The sequence below is a fragment of the Teleopsis dalmanni genome, chromosome 1, assembly GCF_002237135.1.
Source record: "Teleopsis dalmanni isolate 2A chromosome 1, ASM223713v2, whole genome shotgun sequence".
Classification (NCBI taxonomy): Eukaryota; Metazoa; Arthropoda; class Insecta; order Diptera; family Diopsidae; genus Teleopsis; species Teleopsis dalmanni.
Genome location: NC_051846.1, coordinates 73091986 through 73111021, shown reverse-complemented (window position 1 = coordinate 73111021; position 19036 = coordinate 73091986). Strand labels below are relative to the sequence as shown.

Here is a 19036-nt window from a genome sequence, read left to right as displayed (position 1 = left end):
ATTTAGCAGTATTCGGCTTGATACGCCATTTTTTTGTCCAATTGTCTAACGAATACGGCTTAAAGACCTACTGTAAACCCAGAAGGGGACACAAGGGACCCGATGGTCGCAATGTTACATCCCTTAACAATTGTAATAAAAGTAAATATACATTTTTTGAGGTGTTTTTTTCTCATTAGAAGTCAGCAAATACAGTGAGAACATAATTAATTTGTTGAATTAGTGCAATGAGTCGTATTGTTACAGTTGTTGGTGAAATAATTAAAAGAGTTAATTAATGCAAATTACGTCTTTTTGTTTCCTACATTTAATGTAATTCCTCATTAAATCCTTTCATGCCATTGTGATTCTTCCAACATCCGCAACAGAACACAGCCGCCAGCAGAAAAGTTAATTGTTCATGTATATTTTAAAAAGTTCCCCCCACATCCACAATAATAGACGAAGTGTTGAACAAATGTGTTCTTATGCTAATTTCTAGATGCACTTACATAAGCCATTTACATATGTAAGAGCGCTAGTATGGAAGAATTACTTGGCATGTGCCGTCGCATTTAATTACTGAAATGCACATTTTGTTAAAAATTCTTCATCGTTTCAATTTTGCGGTTTTGTTTGCCTGTTGCAGGGTTTTTAAATTAATTTGAATTTTGGTTTTGGCTTGGAACTTCTGCCTTGTCATTTAATATTCGTCAGTAGTTTGACATTTTTTAATTTGCTTTTTGGAAATATTTACAAAGCAAAAAAGTAGAAAATATGAACTTGTAAAATGACTTTTTTGTTTTTACCGGAATGACAGATAAATGCAATGAGTTACGAAAGACAACATGACCTGTGACCAAAACTCAATTCTAACTGTCGGAGGTCTTGTATCTTTCCTTTTTCTCAATGTCAACACAAAAATTTTACATTTAAAAATTTAATTGAATGTAATTGTGGACAGTAATTTGAAGTAAAAAAATTAAAAATTTATTTAAAATATAAGTTCTTAAACATTTTGTGGGTTACTTAAGTTACATAGAAATTTAATCGGTTATTTTGTCTAAATTTTTGTTTATAAATTTATTTAACCATCTTTGGTACTACAGTCGATATAATACAGTTATGTTAACATTTTTCCAGCCCCGAAAACAGTTTTTACAATCGGTTTTTCGAATGAACTATAAGCGAGGAGAAATTTCATTTTTTAGTCATCCATTATTTCGAAACTGTGTCGTCAAAACGAATTTTTTGAAGAAAACTGTCAACACAACTTTTATTTCTTAATGACTTTGGTGTGATCTTTTCAGTCTTGCTTTATCTCTCAGGTACAGAAAATCTTTCAAAATTGTTTAGACTCTTCCAAATGATATACTAAAAGTATTAGCGAAGTCTCTTACTATTAATCAATGATTTTATACACCAAATCTTTAATTTCTTTGACTTGTCTTTTATCATTCAGTATTGATGATCGTCCACGCTATTTTTATCTTCACCATTTTCTTTGCTTTCTTTAAACAAAATGAGAAGACAATATTTATTAAGGCAAATTTTTACAGCGATAATAACGACACAGAATAGTTGCCCAAAAATAAGATAAGAAGATAATGATAATGGGGACGCTAGATACCTTAATATTTTTAACCGGTAAACGTTTTAACCATTTAGAATAAAATTACAGTCGTAAAGAAGTCATAGGTGTACACTGAGATTAAAAAGAATAAAACGTAAAAATTAGTTTAGAGGCATATGTTAACCATGCCCACATTTTGCGGTGTAATTTTTAATAAATTTGGTTATTTTATAATGGTTATGCTATCCCTACGTATTGTCCCTACTATCCCTATCCCTATTCTAAGGTTTCGTAGCTATTTTCAGCCTTTAATGAAAGTTCATATACTCTTTAATTTGCGTTTACCTTCCTTAAAGAGCATTCATAGAGAGCTTTTAAAAATTCATTAAAACAAGGTTTTTGGTTAATTGCATATTGTATATAATTTAAGTAGGCATTGTAATTCAATCCATATAAAAGCATGAAGCATTATTTTTGGTAATAGCGGGTGGTATAGTAGTTGTTCATCAAATATGTTTTGTAGAATAAATAAAAATTTTTTTCTTGTAAGTACTCCAATTGAGAGTTATTGAGAGCTTTTTATGGAATTTTTATAGCACATTTGTTTAGGAATAGAAAAAGTTTATTCATAACACAAACACATCTATATACAAACAATAGATATAATAATAGACCTATTGACCTATTGTTTTGCTATATAAAACTCAAAGAGTATATACGCGTTTTTATCGTTTAATGAAAGTCAATACCCTCTTTAAGATGAGGTCTTGTAATCGACTATGCTGGGCCATGGTCAAGCAGGTCTTGAGTACATTTTTACTCTTTCTAACAACTATAGCAAGACTATTTCAAGAGAATATGTTTTCTCCGAGTTGCATTATTGACTAATACTAACTTGAAGACAAACTAGTTGATATCATAATGCAATTCTGCAAGCAAACTTTAAAAGTTAGATATCAGTACATTTAGTCACAAGATGGTGAATTGTTTAAAACAGAATCTATAAAAAGAGTTAGTAAAAATAATAAAAACTTATATATAAAATTTATTGACGTCTTATAGAATTATCTTAAATTCTTTGTTTGACAAATAAGTAAACAATAATTATTTAAAATAAGTTAAACATTCAAAATTAATGAACCTGTAAAAGTCAATATATACTATATTGAAGCACTAAATTCTATTTACTAAATAAGGAATAACTATATAAAGTGAGCAATGTATGAAAGAAGTTTGGATTTGATTTGTAGATTTAATAGTTATAATTAGTATGTGTATTAATTTATTGGTTTATTTATTGCATCCGCAAAATTTAAGTAAAAGTAGAAGAGCTTCAATTGACTGTTTTAAAATATGAACTTTAGAATTACATATCTTATTTCAAGCGATATGAACATGATATATAATTCTTTGTGTGAAAAATTCACAGCCTTAAATATACTGTATAAAAAGTTTTCGAAATTAATCATTTAAGAAACTCGCCGCTGTTTAGTGTGATTACATCAGCTGGCTTAACAATTACTGCCATAATATTATTTCACTCTTTAAATGATTGATGTTTTTTTCATATTATAATTCACGTACTTATTGCACGCTGTATTAAGGATATGTAGCTACTAGATTGTAAAAATTAAAATAAGACATTTTAAATACAATTATTCTATAATTCTTTTAATTTAATTTTCATACTTTGTAATGGCATTAACTTATTAAGTCTAAAACCAACTTAACAGATTAATTATTATACAATTTTTGCTTATTTGAATTTATTACTCTTAATGTCATGCAAATCAATTATTATTGAAATCTATATAAGTATAATTAATACAGTAAACCTCAGCAGCTATTAAATTAAACAAGATTTTAATTGATGAAATTGTAAATTATTTAATGAGCAAAAGAAGAACAGCAGCAGTTCAGTTTAATTTCCTTTTAATTACTTTTGCTTTTAGAAGCATAGATAAAATTCTTTCCAGTCTGTGAATACTTAAATAAAACAAAACAATATTATGAGATTTCTGTTCAAAAAGAATGAATATTAATATTCAAATTTATTTCATTTTAATTATGAACATGTATTCGTTGTTCAGAAATTTGCTTTTAAAATTGTTAATTAAAATAAACATAATATGAAACTTCATAAATATACATAGAAAATTGAGTCCATGTAATATAAATTGTATGTATAACATACAGATACATGAATTTATATATTATATACATATATATATTATATATATCTTGAATATCCCCTTGAAAATCTTTAATAAGCGGATGATATCGTATTGTTATTTCAATGTCATGAACATGACCAATTTAAACTAAAGTAGAATGAGTAGGTAACCAATAAAAATTATACTAAATAAGAAATCGGCGAAAATAAGATTAAAAGCAAACATCTCCACATAATGATGTCGATGCGTATCAAAACACTCAACGGCAATAATCGTAGAGAAAAATAATATACACGTCAGTAGTTTTGAAAATTTGCGCACCAGAATTACGTAAAATATTAACGACCTCATATAACGTTCGAGGAAATAATCTGGGTACCGAGTCGTGGTTTTTAACCTGGTAGTCAAACAATAGATGGCTACGTAACATGTTGACAGTCTGTTGGCATCTTCAATAAAGAAATCTGTCGACTGTTGAATGAAAACAACAAGTTCGGATTAATAGCTATACGCATTGTCGAAAATACCACATAGTGCACATTCCTAGAACGCATACGGGACTACTAGTGTTTTGTAAAGTCGGCGACTTTATGTATAGTATGTATAATATGTATAATAATAAATAATTTTGTTTCTCCCACAGGCTTTTTCTAAATGCAATAACTTGTGGACGAAAGCTGGTACGCCAAGCTCTTTTAAAATAATACAGAAGGTGTTGGATATATCGTTGAATTACCCTCAAATTACATGGTGGAAATCAGCATATGATGCTATACTAAAAATAATTGATGTGGACAATTTAAGTTCAACGAATTTGTAAATGAGGATATCGTTTGTTTATAAAATTTGCACACGCCTTGGACTATCTATAATGCGAGGATGAAATATACTACGGGAGTTTCATTCCTACTCTAGTAACGGTCTCATATAATGCTTGAAAAGTTACTGATGAGGAACGAGATAACGTTTTAAGAAAAGTTCTAAAATCGTTAAAGGAAGCACTAATTGACAGATACCACAAATGTTTTTTACTGTCAAATGAAATAGATGAGGCGATTGTAGCGTCTATTTTCCATCCTTCCTGCAAGCTTTTCTTGGCTGACTCTTTGAGGATTTGACTTCGTGGTCCCGAGATCAGTTTTTTAAAATGGTTGTGGAGTACATCGAAGAAGCAAATCCTGGCGAGCAAGAAAACTGCAAGAATATAGAATTCTAAAACATCGCCTGCATTCATTTTTCAATTTTGGCAACCAGCGCACCAATTCCTGTAAGCAATCTTCCTTAAACAAAATTTAATGTATACACAGCAGTACATAAATAAATACTCTATTTTTTAGCATCTTTCCAGAAGCCTTCCACTTCACGATGTGAAAAGGAATTGCTCCGCTTTTATGAAGCAACTGCGTTTAACGCGTTTAAAAAAGCAAATACACCACTGTCGTCTTCAGTACCTGTGGAGTGAATTTTGTCTTTCGCTGTCATCGATAATATATCCAGACGACATGCGATTTCGGATGAGCATTTTCGAATGCTAACGTTAAAGAAAACAAACATAAATTTATATTAATTTAAAAAAGAAATGTTAATAAAAATTGTAAATTTTTTTTTGAGTTAAAGTTTTTCAAAGATTATTTTTAAAAAGTTAGAATTTAATTAATTGTAAGAAATTGTGAATTTTTTTGAACATACAAATTATGAATATAATAAGAGGAAGCCACAGTTCAAATACAAATAATCGTTGTTGCAGGCATATATGTTTGTATTTTGAAATATGTGAATATCAGAGCTTTAGATGTACAAAATCAAAGATGTTCAGTAAATTAATATTTCTAATAATTCATTTAAAAATGCACAAACCAAAAGTATAAGAAAAAAGTAAATAAATAAATTTTAATATTTTTTAATATATATAATATATATTTTCAAAAATCTGTTTTAAGTTATTAAACAAAAGCGCAGAGGTAAAATTATCAAATTTCTCTGATAATTTTTTTCTTAAATATTTGTAAAGAGTGCATTTGTATTAAATTGAAATTGAAATTTTTGAACTATATTTGGTATTGTTATTATATTGTTATAAAATATTAAAATATATAATTTTAAGAATTTTATATACACATGCAAATTATCACTATTAATTGAAATTAGTTATTAAAAATATTATTTGTATTCAGAAATATAAATATATTTACATATATATATAGAGAGAAAGATAAATCATACATTGTGAGCACTCTTTGCTATGTAATTTATTATTTCAATTACAAAACCAAATATACGTTTTTTAAATATAATATAACCCTAAATTCAGCTATTTGAACAGCATAATACTAATCCAAAAACTTTGTTCTTGAACTACATATTACTACTCATTTATATTATTATAATTATTAAATGTATTCAGCAATAAAAATAATTCTTAAACCATAAATGTAGGCATAATCTCATTACAGATAAAATTATATTAATTGCACACAAATTTTACACACATATACTGATTATAAAATTGCATATCTTTATTCAATGCAGGAACCAACGATCTTCCCAAATTTCCTTTAAAAATTTACCAGTTGCGTATAAAGTAATGTACAATCAGCCAAACAAAAAAAAATGTATACCCATTCATGCTACAATCTGTGTTGATGTGCTAATGAAAGACTTCTACACACCAAATGCACAAAGAAGAAACAATCAACCCAACAAAAGACTATGAATGAGAGACCAAACTAAATGCAAAGATGACTTAAAACCGAAGATATAAAATCCAACAATCGTTTCTAATCGTTTTTAGTCGGTCAGAAGTCCCGATGCTTCTTTTTTTTATCAATTATTTTTGCAAATTATTCGTAATTCGTAATTGGGTGTTTCAATTATAATTGTTCTTGTAATTTACGGAGTCAATTACAAATTATAAATATACTGTAATTAGTAATTGAAGTTTTTAATTATAATTACATTTGAAATCTAGTAGCTCATTTACCAATTATAATAATTACTCTGTAATTGTGATTCAATTTGTAATGTAATTTGCACAGTTCTGTTCATACTCTTGTTCACCATATCAAGTTCGTATCGATTTAGTCTGATTGTCAGACTCAGTCAGCTGAATAGTTTCTAAATTTCAAAGCAATCACAACAAATTTTATGCATTATAATATATTTATTAAGATTATATGCAAATGAAATTAGTTTATTTACATAAAATACTCATATAAAATATTTATTGAGAATAAGTTTATATTTTTAAGTATATCGTAGTACCATGCACCTAAAAAACTTTTCAAAATAATATTCTGGTATTCTTCAGTTTGCTATGGAATCAAAATACTTGATATGATCATTTTTGTGATATTTTGTTTTTAATATTCATTTTTCCAACCCATAAAGGCCTTAATATATGCATAGTTACAAATTGTACTTTAATTTTTACACTCTCTGCATTTTAAAAATCAACTTGGTATAAAAAACATAACCAGATATTTAACTTTATTCGTATTTTTACTTGTTGATTAACCTAAATTTGAATTGTTTACAATTTGTAATGCTAAATTCTTTTTTTTAGTGTTTTCATTGGTGTTAGATTAATTTGCGGTTACTGAGCTAAAATTTTTCGTTTTTTTTCTTAAACATTTGGGTCTCCAGTAATAACGGGTTAAAATTCAAAAATTAAGCCTTTTAAGGGCTAATAAAAAATTTTTATTTCAAGAAATACGAAAATTCCCATTAGATATACCTTCCCAAATTCCCCTTCTTTCCTGTCAAATAGAGGAATTTTTCAAATGTCGTATAAGTCAATAAATGACTTTTGTTGAGGCTGATTTTACGGAAAACCTCTTTTTGAGCGAAAAGGAGTTCGGCAAAGAATGTCTAAGTCAAAAATGTTTAGCAATTGATTCGTATCAAATTTGCAGAAAACACGAAATTACCTCTTAAAATAATTTTTCTTTTAGTAGCAATTTTTAAACTTTAACCTGTCATTACCAGCGACGCAGATGTCTAGAAATAAAAACGGGTTGCAAGTTTGAACTTAGCAAATCCAAATTAAACTAAAATCAACGAAAAATCAAAAAAGAGAAAACAAGATTTCATTTTTGTATAATAGTGTAATCTTAAATGTTTTGAGAACTTGGTTTCATTTCGTTATCATAAAGACAATTTTCGATTTTTTCAATTTCAGCAAATTCAAAGTTAATTTTCTCATATTAGATACGTGTATGCGTTGGATTTTGCCTTAAAAAAATGTTTAAATGTAGCTGAAAAGAATTCAGTAAATATATTTAAGTTTTAATATAAACAGTGTTGATATGGATTTAAAAAATTAAACTTTAAATAACATTTTTAGGAAAATGTTAACGAATGAATAATCTTAAAATTACTCGTATGTTCATATTTAATGTTTAAAGTTTTTAATGTACACACAACAGCCCCTTAAAGTATGCTACTTTCATCATTTGTTTTTCCAATTACGGCGGCTAAACTTCTTGTGGCATAAATGCATTTCCATTCTATAACGTAACGTTCTATAACGTAACGTTATTCATATCTGCATCCTACGTTGCTTGTACAGTGCAACGTATGCAGCATGAAATCCTTTGTTTGTGCTTCGAAAAAACATTTTCAGTTTCGTGCTTATGCAGGCAGCTACGCGTTTACATTATATTATTATGCATTAATGTAACTATGCGAGCGCCTGTGTTTGTGTCTGCACGTGTTAGTTTGAGTGCTTTTACTTACCCGCATTAGAGTTGCGAGCTGAGAGCACATCCACTCGGCTGCTAACTTTATTTGCAGGATTCCATTCCATTGTTTTATTGTTAAGCCAACTCCTAGTGTTGCGATGTGTACTTTCGCTTTGTATCCCTTGTTTTATGCACTAAGCCCAGTGGATCAATTTATTTACGTTGATATAAAGTGTTTGACTATGTTCCACACGTTGAAAGATTTATGCACAACGTGTATTATGAACTTAAAATTTTGAAATACTTTCTGAATAATATATAATGCGGATAAAAGCAATTTTGCGCCAAACTAGCCGAAGTGAAAGCAGCTTTGCAGCAACTTGAGTGGAGGTTAAGTGCCGTAAAATAGTAATATCTACAAGCGGCTTTAACTATTTTCTACTGCTCTTCTCATTGTCAATATTAGATATGCATTTTTTGTGTTGAAAACTAATAAAATAATTTTGAATTATTGAATACGTATGCAGAGCTTGAAAAATTGATTAAAATTTAATTCAAACGAAACACATCGTCAAATAATGTAAAATAGCATATTTCCAATATTAAATAAAAAATAACCGATATACTTTAAATTGTTATTACTATAGGATTTGGAGTAAAAGTAGTTTTTTTCGAAATACGGAGTAATACTATGTTTAGACACACCTTAATTTCATGTTCATTTCAGCGAAATTAAGTTCTTTTTCCATACAAAATTCAGTTTTAAGATTAGAACGAAATTAAGGAAAATTCCCTTAATTAAATTAAGAAAATTAAGAGACTTTTCCAATGCAATAATGACATAACGAAAAAATGAAATTTTTTTAATAAATGTCAATGATGTTGACTTTAATAGAACAGATAAAATATTTGGAAAGTAGTGCATATTTTTAAAGTTGAATGTAGAGAAAAAACTGTAAAACTGTAAATGTTATTGATTTAAAATAATTTGAAATGGAGTGGAAAATAATAATTCATATTCCTGAAATCCACTAAAGCTAAAAAACTTTAGAGTTATAATAATCAACCTTTAAAATTTCTTAGATACAAATCTTCTACTCTGTATTAAAAATCTGTTGGAAATACTTAATTTACAAATTAAAATAAGTTATAATGAAGTTTTTAGACTAAAATTAATTTTCACTAAGCATTTCGAAAATTGTAATATTGTGTCGACATCACAGTATCACATTAATCAAAATGTTGTGTTTCATAAATATTTCATCAAACGATTGAAAACTTGTACCGTAGTTACGATTTTACTTTACCACGATTTGTGATGGATCTTGATTTTTAAAGCAACTTTATCTGGTACACTAATTGCCGATATAGCTTAATTCTGTGAATACTGGGGTTAAGCATTGTAAATTTACCACAATAGTCTTAAAATCATGGATTTACCATAAATTTATGACCCCTTTGGTCTAAACAGACTAGTTACCAGATAATGCTTAAAATGAATATGAAAACTAAATAAAAAATGATATTTGACATTATAGTAAATATCACTTCAGACAAATTGCTATTACAAGTAATTAATATTATCTATTTAATTAATCAACTAACAATTATACTTAGGAAATATTTCCAAAAAAAGACTACTGCTAATGCATAAAAGCAGTAGTCTATGTCGCAAAACGACATAAAAGTGACATACTGTGAGATTGAGGGAACCCTAGGCGTTAGTTCCTAGTTCTAACAGCATGTATAAAATATTGCACCATAATTTAGCCGTGAGAAAGGTTTATTCTCGTTGGATCCCCCATCGTTTAACAAAATCTCAAAAAGATGCTCATGTTGGTTGGTGCTCACAAATGCTTAATAAGTACAATGGCGGTATATGGATGTATAGCGTTTAGCAAAGCTTCAAACACTACTATTCGCCAGCTAGAAATTGCACATAGGCAGGCTCTGAAAAAACTTTTCAAAGTACCATGGAACATTAGGACGAATGCAATCCTCAGGGACCTCAAGATTGCTCCCATCAAAAAGGTATGCAGATCTGAGGTCAATTATTGCTTAGTCTGATGAAGTGATAAACAATCCAGTTAAGGAGTAAAGAGGGGTTTTAAAAATACCTTGAGTTAAGAAAGAGTAAAAATGCTCAAGTGCACTGGCTCAAATAGCTTCAACATAATAAAAAACATATACTAAAATTTTTTATTTTTACTAAGTATAACACATATATACATTTAATAATGGTAACTCTTTATGTTGAACTTAATGATCTGATCTAATAGATTTTATTTAATAAATAATGTTCTAATAATTGTTCCAAGGCACCACTTCAGATTAGTTTATGACTTTTACAATTATTGAAAAGTACTCTGGTATAAATATAAAATATATTTTAGTTAAATCATATATATTTTATTACGTAGTGTATAAATACTGTTAATAAATTTCCTTTAAGGTTTATTTATGCATTCTGTGTAAAATAATCAAAAAACGCCGCCTGAATTTAATTTCCATACGTTAGTATCAATATACTATGTTTCTATGCGAGTGTTGAGCTGGATCTGTTACCCATTAGACTTATGTCAGCATAAGTAAGTTGTGTTCTTGCTATTATACGTTTGTATGTTATGTGATTTGCGCGGGAAAGATCTTAGAATATTTCTAAAGTAGGTAGGCTTGTCGTAATAGGCGACTGAAATACGCGTACAATAGGCACCACTCGATACAGTTTGGTGTATACCTAAATGGTACTGAGTCAACTTCACTTGCCGTACCCGACCGGAGGTTTAAGTCCGGTCGGGTAGTCGCACGGGGTTAGGGGTCATAGCTTCGGCTGCTCTGACCAATTGAGGTTTAAATAGTCCCTTTTTAAAAAGTATCGCGTTGGCAGTGGCTAAAAGCCAAAGTTTCACGGGTAAAATAATTGTATTCATTGATTTCCTTTAGTTAAGAGTTCTGTGCATCAAAGAATAGCAGAGTTGTTAGATAAACTTCGCTCTCTCCTAAGAAGGATACAATATTCAAACGTATGGATGCTTGTGATGGCCCAAAGTCATATTTGTACAAGAGTTTTTGGTAATAAATTTGATCGATCACTCACATAGTTTTTTGTTACTTTTATTGTTCCAATAAATAAACTTATCACTCTGAGAAAAACGTTTCGAGTAGGTTCATGCCATAAAAGAAAATTCGCTGAAGTAAAGGTTATCACACCTCATACAGCCTACGGCATAAATATAGCGGATTGCCTGAAACACTGGGATAGTTCTATGTGAAAGCACAGTTTTAGATTATAAAATAAATTCAAATTAAGTGACAATTTTTTGTGTTGAATTCGAAAATTAGAAAACTGTTTATTGAATATATGTAGATATTTTAATTGGGCATCCTCATTGTAATATTATATAGATCATATAAATTTAACTTTTTAAATATTTTTAAATTTTTTTTTTTTGGTGTCATATCCCTGCAAATTAATTTTTACAATAAATGTTGTTTTTTCAAATACATATAAATCAGTACAAAATAAAGTGTCTGGAAAAAGTTGTATTTATATATAAATTAACCCATTTTATGGTAATAAAATCACATAGGTCAGACATATCAGTGATGTGCACATCAGTGAATGCCGAATTGATCGAATTGAGGTATTGTTTGACAGGGAAAAAACGTGCAAAATAAAATTGTATCTGCATCAACTTATTTATATTCATTTCATTTCATAGGTGGATAATTGCAATCGACATGACTTCAGTTTACATAATTGTATAAAATTTTAATTAAATTTTATTTTAAATTTATTTTACTTTTATTGCTGTGGTTTTTATTTGATTTCCATGTTATTTTTTTATGTGTTTGAAAAGCCTGAAACATAAAATGTACATTTAAAAATATGTTTTTAAAATAATAAAATAAAAATGCGATTTTGGTTTTGATTAAGCTCTCTGTAATACTCTTTATATAAAGTTGGAAGCACGTTCGGTTATAACTCTGATCCGAAAGATTCACTCTTTCGAAGTGATGGCCTCTTGGGACCATTGAGTTTATTTACTGTTTACAAAATATTATTTCAGTTACAATTTCAAATTTATAAGTAATGTAAATGTATACCGAATTCGTATTTCTAAATATAAATTCATTTTCAGCAGCTATCTTGCATTTACTTTGTATGACATGGAATTTGTCTGTCTGGATGTACACAAATCTTGAAGCAATTTTGAATACAAAGTATTAAACTTTAAAAGGACTAATCTAGATTAACATATATACAGATAGACAAACAAATATCGCTGCATATATCATAATATTTTGGTACAAATATTATGATACACTGATCCCTGTAAAGGGTTTAAACAAAAATAATTTTTATGTTAAATTCTGTAGTAATTAAAAAATTTTTTTATTTCTTTTAATAAAAAATCCTCAACATCGTTTATTCCAGTTAACTGCTTTTAAAATGTCGCATTGTATATAATTTGTTAAACTAAATTCAGTTCATTCATTGATTTTAATTGCGAAGTGTTCAGTTCAGCCTTGCAAGCAATTCCCTTCAGTAGGTAAAAACGAACCCACAATCTGAAACTTGTACGCACTAAAACCATCTTTTAGAAATAGTGTGATTATAAATTTCACCCATAAGTCCCGAAAGATCTATGGCTGAAAGGTATTGCAAGCATTCTATGCTAAGACTGGCTCATATTAATAACAAAAAAGTGCAAGTTAATTGCACTAAAAATGATTAAAAAAATGGCATTAACAAATTGCATCAGAAACGTTAGACCCATGAATCAGAAGAAAAGAAGAGGAAAAAAAGAGCATAAACAAATTCTTTTAATAAATACTTTTTTATTTAATATATATAAGAAACAAAATATAAAAATGTGTAATATTAAACAAGATATCAGATGTATAACTTATGATACTAATTCGTAGAGTTCCAGACTCAAAATATTGGGAAAAAATGTGAAGTGTAACATATGGAATAAAGAAATTTCAAACTCTGTTCATAATATTGGACGAGTAAGTCGATTGTTAGAGCAGAAGTAAAATATAGATTCTTCTTATAAACTCATACAATTGCACTCATGCCATTGCCCAAAGGGTCCTTCAATCAGTGTTCCTCTGATATTTGTTGTGAGAAAAGATTTACTGTGTCTATGTTACTGTTAGAACTATTTTTATATGACAATAATATTTTATTCGTGTATTTCAAGGTATGTTACATGTTAGCAGCACTAAAAATGATATAAATGAGCAAAACGATTGCTAGCAGAACTAAAAAGAGTAAGACAAATGTCTCGTAATGCTTAAAAATTCTTGAAGAAAAACTCTATGCACAACTTTTCATTTGTTATTTTCTGAATCTAAACAGGGCACTATAAACTACAATACCACCTTACAAAACTGGGTATACTTACGGATGGACACTGTAGATGCTGTGAAGAGAATGAGGAGATGACCACACATGTACTGTTAGAATGCCCTACGCTAATGCACATATGAAATAGGCTCTGGGAAACATATATTCTTACGGAAGAGGCAATAAAACTTTGTAACGTAGCTTCTATACTACTTTTTATTGATGCAACAGGGCTTAGAGATCTACTCTAAACTCAGAAGGGGGCTCAGAATAGACCGGCACAATAGTCGCAGTGTCACATCCCCTAATAATAATAATACTGAATTGTAAAAATATCTTCTTCACCGCGGTTATATTTTATTTTATTTTATTTTATTTTATTTTATTTTAAAATTTTCAATTAATTATTTGTTTACGAAAACAAAATTAATTTACTGAATATGTAGTAGAAATATAGCAATGAAATAACACCTCTGTTGATAGAGACATTACATATATATCTCATTTCATTTTAATTTTTTATATGAAATATTATTTCTTATCTCTTATGCAAAAAAGAAATTGGATTTAGTTGCTTAATAGGTGCACGAAAAATTAATGAAAGCAGAAAATAAAAACAAATGAAAACATTTCATATATTCACAAATAATCACAAATATTGTTACAATATTGCATTTCATGAACTCTGCTGGCACTTAAAAAGCAATATTAAAAGTTTCTGCAGATATTTCGTTTTCATTTGTATGAAACCCAGAGGACCATAAAAGAGCGCTCCTACGTACAACATTGCCTTTACCCGAACAAACTTGTTAACTAAATTCGAGTGGAGTAGCACTACTGAGTACACTTCAACAACAAAACCAACAAAATCGAAATCGAAAACGATAAGGACAACAATAACAGCAACAGCAACAACAACGACTACAGTAACAAACAGTAACAGAAACATTCGGCACTAATGAAGCCATTACAGTAAAAATTGTTTCCTTTGCGTACTTGTTATTGTTATTATTCCACATTATGAAAGGAAAGGCAACTTTGATAACAGCATTAATTAATTATTAATACCAAAACTCAAGTAATTTTCTCCACACAAAAAGTCTGAATTACAATGGAATAAGTAAAACTTAACACACACACGTATATTTATATACACATCCGCACACACACACCCACAAGTACTTTCTTATAAAATGAAATCTTCCTGAACCTGACAAAGTACAAAATTTGCAATATTCTGTAAACTTCCTCAAATCGCAGGATCAAATTACAATCGCATCCTATGCGAACGCACAAAAATATGCTTCAATAATTTCATGTTACGTGTCATATGTTTGCGTTTATTAAGAAAGATTTTTCAGGTTTTCAAAGGAAATCAAGTAAAGCACATCAGCGTATGGTGTTAAATCACTACAAAATTTTTATTAAAAAAAATCATTATAATATGAAAGCAAAGTTACTGTTTACACTTTCCTAAAATTTCAGAAAAATGTTAACTTTGCACGCAACTTTGCACAAGTGCAACAACAAGTGGGTGGGAGCTGATAGCTGTTCAGCTGGAAAACTTTTATTATTCTGTTTAGCAAGGAGCTCCTGTTGGGGTAGCTTGTGTCAGAGCTCACAAGTTTAATTGGTTTAAAAATTCAATTTAAAATTTCCAAATTGGATTAATGAATTTTGAATAACGCTGTTGAACGTTAAAAGATTTGCATTTATAAATAGAGTAATTTTCTTTTAATAAGAAAAGATGTTCAAAATTATTGCATTAAAATTAAGATTACATCTATTTCTATAAGAGGATTTGAATTGTATGTAAAATTGTATGTAATCAATGTAAAGATATCTCAGGGTTGGAAATATTTACAAAGCTATATTAAGTTATATTGCAGGTTGAGGAACCACTTAACAAAATTTATCTATCAGAACACAAATCTGTCATTTCTTTGTAATGAATGTTGACATATCTAACAGCTACGTTGTAACATATAATGTGTAAAATCAAGTAAAAGAATTCAGGATGTTCATTAGGATTAAAAGCCTAATTATTTGTTAATACAACTAGGGGTAATATGATGAATATTATGTTTATGTGAAAAGTTTATAGTAAACTATATAAAGGCGAGCTATTGCCTCAACTATCGCATCATAAGTGTTATAAAAATAATATGAATAATTATCTCAATAGTACTGTGCGAAAGATTGGGTTCAATAATTGAACAGTCTACTGGATTTTATTAATGTATTTTGGTTATGGTAACTACATCTATGTGACAAAAATCACATAGATGATTCAAATTTTCTCAAAAGTATTGTATGAAAGAGTGGATCCAATTATTAAACAATTCAATGTATCTTCTTAGAGTGGCTTAGATCTGGTAAATTCACTATTGAATAGATAATCACAGTTTATGACATTCGCTAGAAAACTGCAACTATTTTTTTTGTCAATTTCAAAACCACTTTCGATACAACGATTAGAAGTATTTTCTCAAGACACAAATTTAATATCTTGTTAAAGCTTACTTCTTTATGTCTGTTAGTGTGGCTTGACAAAATAATCAGTGCTCCAATAGCCAAATTTATTTACTACAGGGGGACTTCATATCGCAGAGTAATAATTTGAAAACTTGAATAGTTAATAAAGATGAGATGTAGAGAGATGTATTACTCCCTTGACTAATCGACAACAATTTAAAAACTTGTTCAAATGCTCTTTGTATGTTTGCTGCTTACTCTTTATGTCGATCCACTTTGAGGATTCCAATTAGGCGTTTGTGGTACTGTGTACATCACATTTGAAAGCAGTATCTCTCCAGTTTTTGTAATCTATAAAATAACCCCATTTTTCGTTAAAGCTTTAATGATAGCATGTTTGTGGTTAGCAACAAAATTTACAACCAAAAATGTTCTATGTTAGGAGTGATGCGATCGGATAAACACTGTTTGGAGTAGTTCAGCAATAGCGCAGACCATTGGATTAACTAGCTAAACTCATTTTATTTATTATATTATTATATTATTTACTATTGATTCAAAGGAATTCGTACAGCACTTACAAAAAATTGCATTCGCGACAAAGAATTTTTATTTATTTCGTTTGTATAAAGTTATAATATTATTGTGTAATAATTTAAGATCCAAACTCGGAATAGTGGTTACTGAAAAACACAGTTCTAAACACATATTTTCCCAATCTTTGGCCGATTATATGTCTTTGTCAAACGTAAATTCAACTAGTATTCGAGGAAGACTTGTGAAGGGAAGATTAAGAATACTTCTTACTATGCTAAATGTGTTTACACTGAAGTGAAATATAATCTTTTTTATAGAAAATCTAGAGTTTTTCTATGTTTGCAACACCAAAGTTTAGCACCGTAGAATACGATTAAACGTAGTGCTGTATAGACAATTTTTGATTTATTTTCGAAAGTTATTTTATGATAAGGCAAGTGCTTTACTACGTAGAGATTATTGTCATTTTACGTAATGAAAACTTAGTGGTCAAATGTTTGTTGTAGGAGAGATTATAAGTAATTAATATCCCAAGATATTTATACTCATTGACTATTTTTACCTAGCTTTCAGCGAACTTCCACGACAACGTATTGCTTAATCTAGGATATTTTCTAAAAATCATTATATTAGATTTATATAGATTCGCGATAAGATCTCTTTGTGAACAATAGTTAAACAGACCATTTTTCATACTTAACAATACATCAGATGAGTCCGCAAGTAGAAACACATCAGCAGCATACAAAAGCACTTTTTTATGTGTTGAATTGATAGGTACTCCACCCGTTAAACAGTCATGCAGATCATTTAAGTATAGAGATAACTTAAATAGAGATATATGAGCATTCATCCTTTTTTACACCTTGTGTGACTTTAAACGAAGAAGACATGATATTACCGATACTTACGAGACTGCTGGTATTTGAGTACAATTTCATTAGTGTAGTCAAAAATTTGTGAGACAAACCTAAAGCAGCAAATGTAAAAAATAAGGCATTCCTAGATATAGTATTTAATGTATTTATACTAGATATAGATCTTTCTCCGACACAACACAATCTTTAGTGCGATTGAATCATTTTAACATATTGCGGTTTAAATGTAATTTAATGTGGGAATAAACGGTTATTAGTTTATGTTGAGTAAACAAAAAACTGCAATAATTTATAATCAAATTCAAAAGTGCCTTGTTTAGCTGAAATATCAGAATCTTATTTTCCTTTATTTTATTTATTTTATTATAAAATACACCTCTTCAAATACTGAGCCATGTTAATCTATAAATATCAATTTAAAAATAAACCAAATAATACTTAGGTTTACAAATATCTGAATAAAAATTTGTAAAATTTAGAAAAATATCCTGCCTGCTTAACGCCTATATGGAGAAGTGCTAAAAATATCCTTTTCAAAGGAACTGAGAAAAGAACCCCATTTCAATGCTAAACAAATAAATCTCCTGAGAAATTTAAAACATTTTGTTTTGTAAATATTCTAAAATACTTTTCCCAAGATTGTCTGCAATCAATTTTGCTTTCTGATTCGAACACATTTGTAGGTCCTTCAGATAAATTTACAGAATTTTATTATTGTATTTTGGTTACTGTTACTGTTGCTATTGTCGTTGTTGTTGTTGTCGTTTTATACAATATTTTTTTGAATTTATTTGCCTTAAATTCTCATCCGGATTGTGTTTCGTGTTTTTCATTGTATTTTGCCATGAAACTAAACAAAAAAGGACAAAATCTCATTTGTCAAAAGCAACAGTTCGGTAATTTATTCCACTTATATGTGGCGTATGTGTTTATGTGTTTGTGTGCTGGTGTATGAGTGTGTTTGTATTTGTGTGAATGGTTCTAGTTGTTCACTACTCAATGTCCTTGTCATTGCCGTTGTTCACGTCATTATTTTTTATTGCTGTCTTACGACGTTAGCTTCCGCCTTCATTTATTAACATTGCACTGCAGTAAATAAAAAAATTCCTTGCTTCGAAGTTCTTAAATGCGACAACTTTTTTTTTGTAATTATTTGAAATTTAATGCACTTTTTTAGTAATTAGAGTATTTAGAGTAATTAGAGTAATGCATTATTTCTATGTTTTTGCTTTTAGTTTAGTAATTAAATTAATATCACTGCATTTATCATCTTATACAATGGTACCCTATCTTCGTAGCAAAAAAATAAAATATTAATTTGAGAATGGGAGTTAAAATATACGAACTTGAAAATGATTTAATAAAAATGCAAACAAACTTTTAGA

The 19036-nt window shown here is 28.9% G+C and overlaps 1 protein-coding gene across 1 annotated transcript in view; it reads right to left on the bottom strand.

The window, feature by feature from the left end:
* The window catches only part of LOC119666443 (uncharacterized protein DDB_G0271670), an 85215-nt gene that overhangs the window by 55817 nt on the left and 10362 nt on the right, over positions 1-19036 (bottom strand). The gene's annotated exons all lie outside the window — the stretch shown is intronic.